Here is a 13,441-nt window from a genome sequence, read left to right on the forward strand (position 1 = left end):
GAGTAACATATATTTTATTCTTATGTGTAAGTGTGTGTTTTGCTACACAACATTTATAATAACATGGCATATAATAAACCATACACACACATGCACTTAGGCACACACCTACATTTTTCATAAAGAACCAGTTAAACATTTACCAGCACACCACCGCTTACATCTAAACCTAATTAATCGCTATATGGTATCATATGCAGAATTAAAATTATTATATTACTATTTGTTTTTGGAAGTAGCTAAAATATTCATAGCAAATTCATGATCACTGTTTTAAGATATTGATAAGTTATGTCATTTGAGTTCCAGTAAAATTAAAATGGGTTATAGTTTATCTTTATTAGCCTGAATTTATGCTCCATCATTGATTTTTTTTTCTTCCTACACAGATTCTGAGCACCATAGACAACTTAAAAAAGAACAGGTTAAAAAAATGTCTTGGCTTTTGTCAAAGAATTATTTATGGATCAATCAGTATGTGGGCCTGATTAAAGCATCCAGGCTTTCCTTGTGCAATGTGATAGTCACTAACATGTGGCTATTTAAAATTACATTTAAATTAGTTAAAATTAAATAAAAATTTAAAATTCAGTACCTTAGTTAAACGAAGCAATTTTAACTGCTCAATAACCACATGTGGCTAGCAGCTACCACATTGGACAGGCCGGATTACAGAATATTTCTATCATTGCAGAAAGTTCTGTTGGATAGCCCCTATCTAGAAAATGCCTTGCACATAGAAGATACTCTACTACTGTTAACTCAGTGATCAAATTTCACCCTATTTTGGAAAGCTGAAAAGTTTAATAAAATCAAAAATTTCTTTTTCAGGAGAAAATAAACCACCAAAATGATGGCGTATTTGGATATCTTTAGATACAGTTGGCCCTCTGTATCTACAGGTTCTACATCCACAGATTCACCAATCGTGGATCAAAAATATTTGAATCAAAATAAATAAATGACAATACAAATTTTAAATTTCAGTGTTTATATAGTGTTTATGTCATATTAGGTACTATAAGTAATCTAGAGATGATTTCAAATATACGGGAGGATGTGCATAGGTTATAAGCAAATGCTATGCCTTATTTACATGGAACTAGAACATCCACAGATTTTAGTATCATGGGGTGGGGGGAGGTCCTGGAACCAATCCCCTGTGGATACTGAGGAATAACTGTTAATATTCAGTGTAGTAGACTGGGTGCGGTGACTCATGCCTATAATCCCAGCACTTTGGGAGGCTGAGGTGGGTAGATCACTTGAGGACAGGAGTTCGAGACCAGTCTCGCCAACAGGGTGAAACCCGTCTCTACTAAAATACAAAAAAATTAGCCGGGCATGGTGATGGGCCCCTGTAATCCCAGCTACTCGGGAAGCTGAGGCAGGAGAATCACTTGAAAACAAGAGGTGGGAGTTGCAATGAGCCAAGATTGTACCACTGTACTCCAGCCTGGGCAACAGAGCAAGACTCCATCTCAAATATATATACATAATATATATAACATATATTATATATATACACACATATATATGTATGCATACATATATATTCAAGGTAGTGACATATTTATTGGACATCTTCTATGTGACAGAAATACTAGTCACCTCACAACAGGCATATAAGATCCTCATTCTATAAATGAGGACACTGAGGTTTAGGGAAGTTCAAAACCTTGCCTCTCCCAACTAGGCAAACAGGTATTTGTAAAGCTTAACCTTATGCTCACAGTTTCAGACCCCAAAGCCATGCTCTTTCTGGCATCATGAAGCCTCACTTCTCTAAACATTACTTAACCTGTGCTGCAGTTTTTTCCTTTTTGGAATGGCGTTAACACACTATCTATATCAAAGCGTTGTTGAGCAATTAAATGAGTTAAGACTTGCAAAACACTAAAAGACAGCATGGCACAGAGTAACTGCCATAAAAAAGTCTTGCTATTATTAAATGTAGAATGGCTGAGATAAAGAAGAAATAAGTCAAGATACCTCCCATGGCCAGCTAACAAAGTTTGAAACTTAATTCACCCATGTCATTCATTTAAGACCTGAACAAAGCTTTAACTTACGACAAAGCACGGGCTAACAGGATTTCCCCCGATTTGTGCACAAATGTAGAACTATGTGACCTCTCAGAGGAGCTGTCTAAATAGCATGATTTAAAAGGATAAGGTTGTGACCAGTACTGCCTATTTCCAAGTAGCACATGAAGTACCGTGGACTCTTAACTACGTCTCATTAATGGAAAATCATGTTGACAGGTCTGGCCTTCTTTTTTATTGTTATTCACCTATTACTAGAGGAAAGGGCAATGGAAAGCAATAGGTTTACCTCTTGAACTTAAAATGTTACTCAATTCATCAATTATTTTCATATACCCATATTTTCTATGACACTCATAATTTTAACCAAGCAGCTCAAATGGAAAAAATAATAGCTACCATTTATTGCTCATCTACTAGGATGTGGGTGTTCTCTGTGTATTGTCACGGACACGCAATAAACAGTCAGAGGGAGGTACTGCTATTTCTCTGTAATTACATTTGAGAAAACCGACTCCTTCATAATTTGTCCAAGGTCACACAGCTACTCAGGGGAAAACAGCATTTAAACTCAGGTCCTCTTGATCTTAAAGCCTAAGTCCATACCAACTCTGCCACCACATGTAGCAACATGAAACACACTCATCTCTTGATATCTGCGGGGTATTGATTCCAGGATCTCCGGTGGATACCAAAATTCTTGGGTGCTCAAGTCCCTGATATAAAATGGCATAGTCTTTTATATATAGCCTACACACATCATCCCATACACTTTAAAGCATCTCTAGATTACTTATAACACCTAATACAATGTAAATGCTAAATAAATAGTTAAACTGTATTGTTTAGAGAATAATGACAAGGGAAAAATGTCTGTACATGTTCAGTACAGACACAATTTATTTCCAAATATTTCTATTCCAAGGTTGATTGAATCCATGGATGGGAGCCCACAGATAGGGAGGGTGGACTGTAATATGAAACAAGGACTGAAATATGTGATGTGTCTATTTCATTACCTTTGGTATGTCTGAAGCAGAATTTCTAAAACAGAATAAAAAGCCTGGGTTCCAGAAAAATCAGTAGTCCCATTATCCAATAACAAAATTGACTCAGAATTGTATCTCAGCGGGATCACCACTGGCAATGCAGGAATGTTGAGCAGGTGTGAACTCAGACCCAGGCCTGCTGATGGCTTGTGGTCACCGGGGCTATGTTTGGCAAGCGTAGTTTGATTTTTGCAAGAAACCCTTGACCAGAAAAATCAAAACTTTCTTTCTGAATACATAATTAGAGAAATGAGAGCTATGTGTTTTTGCAAGTACGAGTGCCAGGAGCAAATACAAAGTTGTTTTGAGGGTGAGGGTTGATGCGTTTCTGACCCTATTTCCAGCCTATCAAGGGCATGACTGACTGACCACCTCCACGAGAATTCCTCCACATTCGTAGTGCATCCTCCAGACCTGGTCACTGCCTCCCGCATCTTGCCCCAGCTCTCTTTTGTCTGTACTGACCCCTCGCTCCTTGCCTCCTCTGTGCCTACCAGCTTGGCATTCTGATGGATTGGCTTCGCTGGCTCTCAATCCTCCCACTTTGTTCCAGAGTCTGAGGCTTGACTCCTACATCCTGGCACAGTGCTTGCTTCTTTCTGCACTCCTGGTAACCAAGCTCTTTGGCTCTGCCCCAGGACCCCCTCCTGTGATCCACTCAGCCCAGCAAACCTGTAAACACAGCTTGCCAGGCCAAACTCTGTGCCCCCTCCCCACTTCTGGCCTCTGAGAGCCATGCCCTGGATGTTACCTCACCAACCCACGGTCTCTGGAGCACCTGTGGAATTCGATTGGACTGGCTCCAGCTTTTACAGTCTCTCTGATTTGCTAATGTACACTGTGAAAGGAAGTAAAAGTTCTGCAAGTGAGAAACTCAACTTACCAAGGCTGCTAGGGAGCAGAGCTTACTGCCTTCTGGGCACAGAACACATCCATCCTGGTACAATGACAAACAGCAATTCCACAGCCACAGGTCCTACCCCATGACAGAACTTCCCACTACTTCACTAAAGACTGTGCCAGACTACTGGGTTTCCTGCAACATCAGGAGCATTTTATGATCCTTCATGGTACCTACTTTCTAATCTCCATGTGCCTGGTAAAGCCAAGAAGTAAATATGCAGTACTCCAAGTATAGTGAGGGTGTCCCTGCCCGTAAAAGCCACACCAATATAGGAAAGTCCTGGTGGGGGATGGGAGGGTGGGAACCAACATTCTATTCCTCACCCTCAACAGGTACAAGGACACTTCAAATGTTATGTGGCTTGGTTATGACTTGTCATTCAAGTGTTTTCCTGGAACAAAGCCAACTTTGGTGTATAGATGATTTGGTGGAGCACATTTAGGAATCATTCAGAAAAGAGTTGTGTGTCTGTTCTGTGCTCAACACTGTCCTAGACATTGGGGATACAGCAGTAAACAATTCAGGTGTCTGTCTTCACGGAGCTTACAAACTAGTGTGGAAGACAGACACTGAAAAGTCATATGAGTCTTTCAGGCAGTAGAAGTTATGAAAGAGAATTACAGGCACAAAGGGAGCTGACAAAAGGAGACAAATCTGGTCTAGGAACTCAGAGAAGGCTTCTTGGAGAAAGTGATGTTTCAGATGACACCTGAAGGTTGAGTAGGAAGAAGAGAAGGGAAAGGCATTGGGGAAGTGGGCACAAAACATTCTAATCAATCAAAACAGTATGAGTGAAGGACCTGAGACAGCAAGAGCAGGGTACATTAAAAAATATTTTTTGAAAAAAAGCCGGTATGCTGGATTCTAGAAAGGCGGGCAGAGAAATGAGCGATGAGACTGAGATGTAGGTAAGAACTAAATCATATTCAGGCCACTGAAGAGTTTCAAGTTTGATTTTAACTTAATGGAAATAGGAAGCTATTAAAGGGTTTAGATCAAGAGAATGACATGAACAGAAAAACTGCTCTGGCTATGACTTAGTGATTGAATTCAGTGTGGTGGAGGGAGAGAGAAGGCATATACAGTGGATACAGGTGTGAGATATGCCAACTCAGCACCAGCTGCACTGCCTTCTCCACTCTGTCCTCATTACATAATAGAAACCTGGAATCACATTTTTCCAGAATCCCTTCCCCACCTCTTTCTAACTTAGATTCTGCCTTTGAGAGGCCCCTGTGCAAGATGTGGAAAGTGATGGAGACACACCGTATTTCTCCCCTGGCAGCTGTGTGCAGATGTGAGGTTTACAGGAGCTTCTGGACAAGCTCCTGCAAGTCAGCCTCTTCCACATGGCAAGCAGCTGAGCTCAATGGGATTTAGGTTTCCCTGAACCAATTGATTGTCAAGATTTCCTGGAAGTCAATAACAGTTTTTCCCAAAACTGATAATCCTAGCCTTTCTAAAGTTTATGATTATGCCTTTAATCTCCTCTGTCAAATTCCTCCTACCTGAAATATCTAGGGTGGTTTTCATCTTCCTTACTAGACCCCAACTATTAAAAGCAGGGAAGAAGCTCTTGCAACATTTGGGGTGAGAGATTGTGGGGGCCTGGTCTGGAGTGTGGGCAGTTAGGATGAAAGGGGGATGGATTTATAGATATTTAAGAGGTGGAATCTTCAGATATTGTTATTAATTGGATGGGGGAAGTGAGGGAATGAAGGGGTTAAGAATCATCACCACATTCTTCGTTTAAAGGTCAGGCAGTCTTGCTAAATTTGCCATCCAGTCCCTGCACCTGAAAGTGATGTAGACATTAAGTTGGCCAAATTCGCCAGCCCTGTCAGGTCCCTTTCCAGGTTGAACTGCTGAGGTCAAAGAACTGAGGGAGTCAAATATATGATGATGAGTAAGTTGTCCTTTGCAGGATGTGAAAATCTATGTGTCAGAGGTTATGGGTCATTGTAATGAGTTATCCTCTTGTATGAAACCATTCGTGCCTTCTCTAGAGCAAAGGAAATTAGCTAAGTCTAACCCTATCCAAATCTCCCCCTAAAAGAAACCTGCTAGGGCAATGACCAAGCAACTGTGGTCAGGGCGAGGGCTGAGGGGCTGGGGATGAGAAGGAGCTTCCTAACAGGGACTACAGAGGATGTGGAACACCAAGAAGTAGACCAAATTACAATCCAGAGCAATATTAGCTTCAAACACCAAAGAGAGAAAGTTTAAACACTAAGCCATGAGAAGATCATACTTGTCAAGGGAGGTGGCAGAATCCCAGGGGAAGGTGGAGAGCAGAACAGGAGCACAGACAGTGAAATTATATATGCTTGGAAGGTGTGGATGTTGAACAGTCATCCTCACCATCAGGGAACTAGGGCAAATTGGGGAGGTAAATATAATGAAGGTCTAGATGGCTCAGGAAAGCAGGGAAGAAAGCATTTTCTCTGCCAGTGGTCTTTACAGGACAAGCCTTACCCACAGACCAAGGCCATTGACTACATATTCTGGAACGATTTCTAAAGTGCAATACCAAAGAAGTAGAGCTGTTTAAGTGTATCTCAAATGTACCAAAAAGGAGGCTTTTTTGGAACATAAAATAGCTTTAGGATAATTATTTCACTTTCTTAGTGATATTTTCTCTTAAGAGAAATTTAATCCATTAAATTGTAAACTCATTGAAGACAACGTTCACTATTGAATCCCTAAAACCCATCACAGTGCATAGCTCATATAAGCACAGTAAATACTCATTCAATGGATGAGGATTGGATAGGAGATCCCAAGATGCTAGACACGGGGCAGCTTTATTCAGTGAGCTAACCACACACCCTTACCCTTGTGTCTGTCTGTAGGGAAATACGTGCAGAATTCCCATTCAAACATCAGAAATTCGAAGTCAACTAGAATGGGGTTAAGAATTTCCCCTCCCACCATCTTCCTCATCTCTCAACAACTCCTCTAAACACCAACCCTCCGGCAGGGGCTCCCATGACCTGAAGTAGAGGTTTCACCAAGGGAGGTGAAATGCTTGGATAGGAGATCCTCTCAGGGGCTGAGGGGAGAAGGTAACTGTTAAAACTCAAGACTCTTGCCAGTGACAACACCCAGGAGCACATATAGGTCCCTATTGCCTGGCTTTGCCATTACTACATGACAACAGACAAGTTACCTAAGGTCTCTGAGCCTGAGTTTGTTCATCTGTAGAGTTGATGGTGCCTAGTTTAAAGAATTGAGAGAACTGGACATTGTATATAAGACACCTGCCTTAATACCTGTCCATAGTAAAATGCTCCAAAGATACATTCTCTTCCAGCATTCACCTCCCAATCCCAGCCTTAGAAATTAGTCCCTCTTCTCCCATTGCACTGCACTTACTTACCTCTTCTTTCCTCCCTCATCTATTCCAGAACCCAACTGGATAGCATAGCTCTCCCACAATCTTCTGACCCTAAAGCAATTGTATAAATGTGGCTAGAAGTGAATGAAGTGCAAAATCCTAGCTGTATTCAAGGAATTATCAGAGAGTGCCTTTCTCCTGGAAGTTGCTCTCTTCAAGCCAACTGCTAGAGGCAGAACACACAGCTGCAGGGACAGGACAACCAGAGGACAGGTCTGCTACATAAAAAGACAGACAATCATTTCCAAGAAAACATGCAGCTGAAATTTGCATTCTACAGGAAGAAGAGCAAACTCTATTAAATTTCCTCCCTAAGCAGATGTCTACAATTATTAGAACTTAAAAATACAGATGTTAAGGACCATGTGCTTAAGGAGTTAGTTAAGTTTGTGCAATTGCAGATAAGAGGATTGACATTTTTCTGAAATTGGAATTAAATACCCTAATACAATAAAATGATGCTGCCAACTCATATGGCATAATAGAGGGGAACAGACTCACTGATGAAAAAAGAAGAGGACATGGACAAATCATTTCCTTCTAGTCACATCACGGCCGATATGGCTAGTGCCAACCCAGTATCTAGTCTACACTTCCCCTTTACTAAAAGAACCCCTATATTGCTGTGTAGTCTCAGCTAGAAAACTACATTTCTAACCCCTTGCAATGGGATTGGACAATGAGATGGGTGGAGCTTAAATAAAAAAAAAAAAAAAGCTCCTTAAAGGGACCTTGCTCAGCTGGCAGGCACCCTTTCATCCTTCCCTGCAGGAGTTCCGGCAGCCATCTTCTGACCATGGGGTGATCTTGCAGATGGACGCTGGTGGAAAGTGGAAAAGCAGAAGTCTGGGACACTGATGGCACTTTTACCACTTCACATTACTCCTGGACTGCTTACCTTCCTTTTATGTGACCAAAAAATAACTTCCTAATTTAAGTTGCTGTTATTTTGGCTAAAATGCAGATCTTAACTAATATACACATCCTAGATTTCAATCAGTTTCCTTACTAATGGTGATTATAAGTTAACACCAGAACCATAGCACTTTTTGGGTAATTGTTATGTACGATTTATTGCTTTAACTGTGAAATAAAAAGTTTTATACCAATAGTTTTGATTGTAAGTCTAGATTTAACCCTCCTAAGCTAGTTTTCTGTTGTTGTTGCTTTTTTAAAGTAGGAGTACCTTTAAAGTCAGAAGAAGTATCTATTACCGACAGCTCTCTGCACCAGGTGGACACCATCTGACAATTGATGTAAGGACCCTATGGAGCCCATAGTGGGGGGGGGTGAGAGAAGTGGACGTTTAGTGTATCTTATTTCTATTTGAATGTGACTCATATTGTATAAGCATGTTTCTCTTGGAAGATTTTTCCAAGAATTTTCATCAGCAGTAACAAGGGAAACATGCCCCTCTTCAGCAGACTTCCACCATCCAACTAGTCCAAGAGAATCCAGAGAAATGGTGGAGAACACTTTGTGAAAATCCTTACGGGGTTGTCATCTTCTCCTCATGCTGCTTTTCTGGTTTCATTATGGATCTACCTCAATCAGTGTGAGAAGCACATGGGCACCATGAGGGACCAGGCAGACACTTAGGGGCAGAAGGGCCAGGGAATCCTATTGTGGTCTTTGGGCTTGGCTCTCTCCTAGTTGTCTTTTGTATGTTAAGAACTCCAGGAATGTTGAGCACACATGAAATTCAGAACAGCCTGCATAAATGGTTTTGATAGCCACATAAATATGAAAATACAAATGATTTCAGCAGGAATAAAATTTATTTCTAATACTCAATATTATCTGCTCCTTGAAGCTATGCAAAGACTAGTAAGTGCATAAACTTCTTGAGCAGTGTTACATAAATATAAAACATGATTCATAGATATGTTTATGGCCACAGACACATTAATTGATAGTCTACAGAAAGACTTACGTTCCTTTACAAATTAAAAGGGGACACGTGTGCTGTTTCTGCTCATTTGCTGAGTATGCAACTGGAAAACCCAATCTTCTATTCTGGGATTTAAAATCTGGTACTTTCAGCAAATAACATCATCAATATTTTAAAGTCATACTGGCTTCTGGTAAGTAGCAGAGGAATTGCCGTCCCTCCTTAAATCCTTCTCTGAGGCACCCTTCTCTCTGTGATGCCCCACAACATTAACTCTTCTCCTTTGAGAGCAGGTGTGCATGCGAAGAGCAGAAATTCCTAGGGAAGCTTTTGTAAGTCCAGATCCCACCCTGCCGTCCCCTCCAGGCCTTGATTTTAGCATCAACCCAAAACTTTTTTGGATTTTTGTGGACTCTGCTTAACTTTGATGTAGAATGTCTGTAGATTCTTGTCCACTGTCTAAAACAGAGTTGATCAAGAATGGCTTCTGCCCTTCAGAAGGGCCATTTTCACAGTATCACAGGCAGGAGACTCTACGCCCCTAAGCAGATCTTAGGCCTTTAAGGCCATCAGAGATGTACAGTTAGTTTGGATCAGACTTCGGTTCCTAAAACACCCTGGAGTTAATTATCCAGAAGGGCAGTAGGGCTTGCAGAACCCTAAAGAGGCAGAAAACCCTCTATTCCCCCATGGAAACTTTAATCCTTTCAGGTGAGTTTTGTTTCTGTTGGAAATCCAAGACTTTGCAAACAGGATAAGACCTTCTAAAGTCACAGGTTGAATATAATGAGTGCAGGACTTAGGATACTTAGGCAGGGGGGAGAATTGGCCTTAGTATTTCCTTTCATTAGCGTCTCTATAGGTAATGATTTCCTTACTTAACCAAAGAAAAGCAATGGAAGCGGCTACCCCTCGCCTATTAAAAGGAGAAAGATGGATACCTTTAATTGAAAGCAAAGCATCACAAAATTCTTTAATTATAAGCTCAAATGGGGCTTTGAGCTCATCTTGTATCTTCTTGGCTTTCAGCAGGATAGCATTAAGCTTTCCTAAAAAGATAAGACTCAATCTATTTTAAAACATATCCAAAGACAGCATTCCAGTTTCTGTTCCTTTGTTAGGGTACTTTTTTCCCTTTCTAACCTCACCACAGGTGAACTTTTCCTGTTGCTAACCTGAAGTCTTCACATTAGAGCTTGGCTCAGTTTGCTCAGCAGAGCTGGTGGATAGCTGGTCACCATCAGCCTTTTCTAAACTGTACTTCCATCTGTCCATCTGTACCAAATTATAACAATTAATTAGGATATTTGGATTTAAATCAATAAATTTGAACCCAGATGCCAACTGAATGACTCACTGACATGGCAAAAGACTGCCTCCCTTCTTTTTGTCATAGTTTTTCTTATCTCTGCCATCAGCTCCAATGCTAACATCTCTCCCTTTTCCATCTCTCTTGCAAAACTCCCCACACAAGTTCATTCACACACAGGCACACACAAATGTGCACATTTATACTGGTAAATAGAAAAACATCCCTGAAGCAGCTAGTTAACACTTACACCTTACCCCTCACTATTCACATTGAGGGGTAAGAGTTCAGGGTCCAGACTCTGGAACCCATTGTCTGGGCCTAAATCCTGGCTCTGGGACCTTGGAAACATTTTGTAATCTCACTTTGTAAGCATTTTCTCATCTGTAGAATGGAAACAATAATAGTACCTACCTTAGAGGGTTGTGGAAATGATTAATGAGTTAATACATAAAAGCTCTTTGAATGCAGTCTGGTACTCTAATACTAAAGACTATATAGTTGTTAGCTATTGTTACACCCTTCTTGCAGCAAAGGGATATTCAGAGGCATCAAACTATGCCCAATATTCCAGAAGCCAAGAGTTTGAGAAAGAACAGGAGTGGGATTCAAGTTTAAGGGAAGTGGGGGTAAGCAAGAAGAGTCGCCAGGGTGAAAGATCAAAGAAAAATAGGGCAAAAAGCAAACAGGAGATTAACAAAACTACAGAGAAAGGGCAAAAGCTGGCATTTAACCGGGAAAAGGTAGACAGAGAACATAAGGGAAAGGAAGATAAAGAAGAAACGAAAATGGGAAACATGAGTAAAAGGTGAGTACGTAAAGGAAAGACAGTAAAGAAGAGGAAAAGGGGGCGGAGAACAACAAAGGAGATCAAAAATGGGAAAAGACGGCATTTGCAGTTCGAGTCGGTATCGCGGGAAAAGGGTATGGAAGTAGGGAAGCTTGCGGCAGAAGGGATGGGGGAAAGAGGAGATTCAAAGAGATAACAGATAAAAGTTTCATTTGTCATTTGCAGCATTTTGTCCCTTTAAATTATGGGGCGCTGCAAGCTTACTTAACTCACCCTTGAGCCTCAAGGCTCCTGATCATGTTCCTTCTATTCCAACTTGCATTTAATCTCTGCCCCAGACTTAGCTTCTAAGGTTTGCCCTGGTCAGATGTCTGCCTTGTGTTTTTAGCCCAACAAGGCCAAAATGCAGTGATCTTGTCTTTATTTCATTTTCCCTAACCAGTCATCCTTTTCAAGTGAAATTTAGCTCTGGAGCAAATGTTTGCATCCCCTTTCTACTCCAAACATTCGGAAATCTAGAAGGGGAACTGGTGTTTTAATTTTTAAATTATTCACCTAACGGCATTCCCATTTTTAGTCAATTAAAAAGAGGTAAAAATGATACAGTACTGCAAGAATAGGTCGCTTTTAGGTCTCCAACGTGCCCTCACCATTAAAGGGTCTCAATTACCTAACCTTTTGGAAATAGGACAGAGGTCGGACGGAGGTTTAAAATAAAGTCGGCATTTTAAAAATACTTTTTAAATTAAGAACCATCGTGATTAAATTGCCTGTTTGGTGCAAAATACGTCCCCCTATTTGAGGAACTCCAGAGACCTTAAAAGGCCCTCTAAACAGATGAACCGAACGGACCGCGAGCGTCTCCTCACGCCGGGGTGATCCTGGGCCGCCGCCGCCGCCCGAGTCACGAAGCCAGACGCAGTGCGCGTCTCCGCCCAGGACTCCGGAGACTGCAGCAGCGCGAGCGGCCGCCGCGGCCTGGGCTGCTCCTGGAGTCGGGGAGGAGACGCGACTCCCGCAGACACGTGACCTCCTCCCAGCCGCCGCTTCCCGCGACCCAGATCCGTCCCCGGAACCCGTGCCCGGCGGGGCGGGCTGGGGGACACGTAGCTGGCGCCCCAGTCCTTGCTGCGCCCTGGTGCGTGTACCTTCGGCGTTCTCCCCTCGGTTCACTTATCACTGCCAATAATCAGTGTTTCGGAGATCACCCCGGGAAGAATGTAAATATCCCTCTCGGTGCAGGAAAAACCTTGGTTTTATCTCTATGCTTTTATGTGTATCTAGAGAAATATATATATTCCCTCCATCCCACCCCTGGGAGTCCCTCAAGACATGCTTTCCCCTGGACTCGCAGGGCGGCGTGGGCAGTGCGCATCCCCGGGCACCTCCCGGTAACTCTCACTAGCAGTGAGTCAGGCTCCCGGGGTGGCCCTGGGGAAAGGTAACTCGGCTCTTGCTGGCCTGTGCTTCCCAGCGCCGAGCGCCGCGGCTGCAGGGCGAGCGCGCGCGCGCACGGGTTCCCCGAGCAGTGATGTGGCAGCAGCGGCAGGTCGGATCACGTTGCTGGCCCTGTGCTGGTACCCGTTTGAGACAGGATTAAGGAGGGAGGCTTTGGAGGTGCCAGCGGTAGTAAACGTGGGCTCTGCACACTCCGGGCGTCTCTTATCGCGCGGGGGGACGGGGGGATGGGGAAAGCACGTAGCGTCACCGGAGGCTCGGAACGCGGCGGAGTTGAGCGGGCGGGTGATAAATGCTGCATAGCTTTCCTGTGATAGCCCCTCTCGTGCCACCCCCTTCTCCCTCCCCAGCCCCCACTCAACCCCGGCTCGCTCCCCGCCGCGTTCCTCCAGGAGCACACGCGGCTCCAAACGTCGTCATCTGCTGCTGTGATTAGTGGCACCGCAATTCCGGCTGCTGCGGGGAAGTTTAGGTGGCCCAGGAACGCCGTGTCACCGAAAGACACTTGGATTGCGACATTCGGACCCGGTGACAACGTTTTCAAGTGTCTTAAATCCTTCAAGGAGCAGATTGCAAGTTGCTTCTTCTCGAGGCAACC

The 13,441-nt window shown here is 42.9% G+C and overlaps 1 protein-coding gene across 1 annotated transcript in view; it reads right to left on the bottom strand.

The window, feature by feature from the left end:
* The window catches only part of LOC105492151 (sarcospan), a 112,943-nt gene that overhangs the window by 96,034 nt on the left and 3,468 nt on the right, over nucleotides 1-13,441 (bottom strand). The gene's annotated exons all lie outside the window — the stretch shown is intronic.

The sequence above is a fragment of the Macaca nemestrina genome, chromosome 10 (assembly GCF_043159975.1).
Source record: "Macaca nemestrina isolate mMacNem1 chromosome 10, mMacNem.hap1, whole genome shotgun sequence".
NCBI classification, from domain to species: Eukaryota; Metazoa; Chordata; class Mammalia; order Primates; family Cercopithecidae; genus Macaca; species Macaca nemestrina.